A 4,142-nucleotide genomic window follows, 5' to 3' on the forward strand; every position below is an offset into this window, starting at 1 on the left:
ATGAGCACACGACAAACGCATTTCGAGAACATACACAAAGTCCCAGCTATGGACCTAGTGCATCATCATAACCGAGGTATGTTGCATTTCCCTACAAGTAATTGGATCTCATATGGAGATGTTTAGTGAAGTAGAATGGAAAAAAACGAATGCAACTACACGAGAACTAGTCTGTAACTGTCGTTCGGAATCAGTTTTGCGCGGTGTTAACTGAAACATGGATATCTGACTCATACGGAGTCTGTTTTGGCTCCACAAGTAGTCAAAACGTTTGTGACGACCAGATGCTTCAAAGGATTCTTTCATAGGGAGCTCTTGGAGAACTTTTCTTAAGGAGTTCGTTCAGAAACTTGTATAGAAACTTTCTTTATGAGGACTCGACAAACGCATTTCGAGAACATACACAAAGTCCCGGCTATGGACCTAGTGCATCATCATAACCGAGGTCTCTTGCATTTCCCTACAAGTAATTCGATCTCATATGGAGATGTTTAGTGAAGTAGAATGGAAAAAATCGAATGCAACTACACAACAACTAGTCTTTAACTGTCGTTCGCAATCAGTTTTGCGCAGTGTTAACTGAAACATGGATATCTGACTCATACGGAGTCCGTTTTGGCTCCACAACTAGTCAACACGTTTGTGATGACCAGATGCTTCAAAGGATTCTTTCATAGGGAGATTTTGGATAACTTTTCTTAAGGAGTTCCTTCAGAAACATGTATAGAAACTTTCTTAATGAGCACTCGACGAACGCATTTCGAGAACATACACAAAGTCCCAGCTATGGACCTAGTGCACCATCATAACCGAGGTCTCTTGCATTTCCCTACAAGTAATTCGATCTTATATGGAGATGTTTAGTGAAGTAGAATGGAAAAAATCGAATGCAACTACACAAGAACTAGTCTGTAACTGTCGTTCGGAATCAGTTTTGCGCAGTGTTAACTGAAAAATGGATATCTGACTCATACGGAGTCCATTTTGGATCCACAACTAGTCAACACGTTTGTGACGACCAGATGCTTCAAAGGATTCTTTCAAAGGAACTTTTGGAGAACTTTTCTTAAGGAGTTTGTTCAGAAACTTGTATAGAAACTTTCTTAATGAGCACTCGACAAACGCATTTCGAGAACGTACACAAAGTCCCAGCTATGGACCTAGTGCATCATCATAACCGAGGTATGTTGCATTTTCCTACAAGTAATTGGATCTCATATGGAGATGTTTAGTGAAGTAGAATGGAAAAAAACGAATGCAACTACACAAGAACTAGTCTGTAACTGTCGTTCGGAATCAGTTTTGCGCGGTGTTAACTGAAACATGGATATCTGACTCATACGGAGTCCGTTTTGGCTCCACAAGTAGTCAAAACGTTTGTGACGACCAGATGCTTCAAAGGATTCTTTCATAGGGAGCTCTTGGAGAACTTTTCTTAAGGAGTTCGTTCAGAAACTTGTATAGAAACTTTCTTAATGAGGACTCGACAAACGCATTTTGAGAACATACACAAAGTCCCAGCTATGGACCTAGTGCATCATCATAACCGAGGTCTCTTGCATTTCCCTACAAGTAATTCGATCTCATATGGAGATGTTTAGTGAAGTAGAATGGAAATAATCGAATGCAACTACACAAGAACTAGTGTGTAACTATCGTTCGGAATCAGTTTTGCGTAGTGTTAAATGAAACATGGATATCTGACTCATACGGAGTCCGTTTTGGCTCCACGAGTAGTCAAAACGTTTGTGACGACCAGATGCTTCAAAGGATTCTTTCATAGGGAGATCTTGGAGAACTTTTCTTAAGGTGTTCTTTCAGAAACTTGTATAGAAACTTTCTTAATGAGGACTCGACAAACGCATTTCGAGAACATACACAAAGTCCCAGATATGGACCTAGTGCATCATCATGACCGAGGTCTCTTGCATTTCCCTACAAGTAATTCAATCTCATATGGAGATGTTTAGTGAAGTAGAATGGAAAAAATCGAATGCAACTACACAAGAACTAGTGTGTAACTATCGTCCGGAATCAGTTTTGCATAGTGTTAACTGAAACATGGATATCTGACTCATACGGAGTCCGTTTTGGCTCCACAAGTAGTCAAAAGGTTTGTGACGACCAGAAGCTTCAAAGGATTCTTTCATAGGGAACTTTTGGAGAACTTTTCTTATGGAGCTCGTTTAGAAACTTGTATAGAAACTTTCTTAATGAGCACTCGACAAACGCATTTCGTGAACATACACAAATTCCCAGCTATGGACCTAGTGCATCATCATAACCAAGGTCTCTTGCATTTCCCTACAAGTAATTGGATCTCATATGGAGATGTTTAGTGAAGTAGAATGGAAGAAATCGAATGCAACTACAAAAGAACTAGTCTGTAACTGTCGTTCGGAATCAATTTTGCACAGTGTTAACTGAAACATGGATATCTGACTTATACAGAGTCCGTTTTCGCTCCACAAGTAGTCAAAATGTTTGTGACAACCAGATTCTTCAAAGGATTCTTTCATAGGGAACTTTTGGAGAACTTTTCTTAAGGAGTTCGTTCAGAAACTTGTATAGAAACTTTCTAAACGAGCACTCGACAAACCCATTTCGAGAACATACACAAAGTCCCAGCTATGGACCTAGTGCATCATCATAACTGAGGTCTCTTTCATTTACCTACAAGTAGTTGGATCTCATATGGAGATGTTTCATGAAGTAGAATGGAAAAAATCGAATGCAACTACACAAGAACTAGTCTTTAACTCTCGTTCGGAATCAGTTTTGCGCAGTGTTAACTGAAACATGGATATCTGACTCATACGGAGTCCGTTTTGGATCCACAAGTAGTCAACACGTTTGTGACGACCAGATGCTTCAAAGTATTCTTTCAAAGGAACTTTTGGATAACTTTTCTTAAGGAGTTCGTTCAGAAACTTGTATAGAAACTTTCTTAATGAGCACTCGACAAACGCATTTCGAGAACATACACAAAGTCCCAGCTATGGACCTAGTGCATCATCATAACCGAGGTATGTTGCATTTCCCTACAAGTAATTGGATCTCATATGGAGATGTTTAGGGAAGTAGAATGGAAAAAAAATGAATGCAACTACACAAGAACTAGTCTGTAACTGTCGTTCGGAATCAGTTTTGCGCGGTGTTAACTAAAACATGGATATCTGACTCATACGGAGTCTGTTTTGGCTCCACAAGTAGTCAAAACGTTCGTGACGACCAGATGCTTCAAAATATTCTTTCATAGGGAGCTCTTGGAGAACTTTTCTTAAGGAGTTCGTTCAGAAACTTGTATAGAAACTTTCTTAATGAGGACTCGACAAACGCGTTTCGAGAACATACACAAAGTCCCGGCTATGGACCTAGTGCATCATCCTAACCGAGGTCTCTTGTATTTCCCTACAAGTAATTCAATCTCATATGGAGATGTTTAGTGAAGTAGAATGGAAAAAATCGAATGCAACTACACAAGAACTAGTCTTTAACTGTCGTTCGGAATCAGTTTTGCGCAGTGTTAACTGAAACATGGATATCTGACTCATACGGAGTCCGTTTTGGCTCCACAACTAGTCGACACATTTGTGACGACCAGATGCTTCAAAGGATTCTTTCATAGGGAGATTTTGGATAACTTTTCTTAAGGAGTTCCTTCAGAAACTTGTATAGAAACTTTCTTAATGAGCACTCGACGAACGCATTTCGAGAACATACACAGAGTCCCAGCTATGGACCTAGTGCATCATCATAACCGAGGTCTCTTGCATTTCCCTACAAGTAATTCGATCTCATATGGAGATGTTTAGTGAAGTAGAATGGAAAAAATCGAATGCAACTACACAAGAACTAGTCTGTAACTGTCGTTCGGAATCAGTTTTGCGCAGTGTTAACTGAAAAATGGATATCTGACTCATACGGAGTCCGTTTTGGATCCACAACTAGTCAACACGTTTGTGACGACCAGATGCTTCAAAGGATTCTTTCAAAGGAACTTTTTGAGAACTTTTCTTAAGCAGTTCGTTCAGAAACTTGCATAGAAACTTTCTTAATGAGCACTCGACAAACGCATTTCGAGAACGTACACAAAGTCCCAGCTATGGACCTAGTGCATCATCATAACCGAGGAATGTTGC

The sequence above is a fragment of the Triticum aestivum genome, chromosome 2D (assembly GCF_018294505.1).
Source record: "Triticum aestivum cultivar Chinese Spring chromosome 2D, IWGSC CS RefSeq v2.1, whole genome shotgun sequence".
Lineage (NCBI taxonomy): Eukaryota > Viridiplantae > Streptophyta > Magnoliopsida > Poales > Poaceae > Triticum > Triticum aestivum.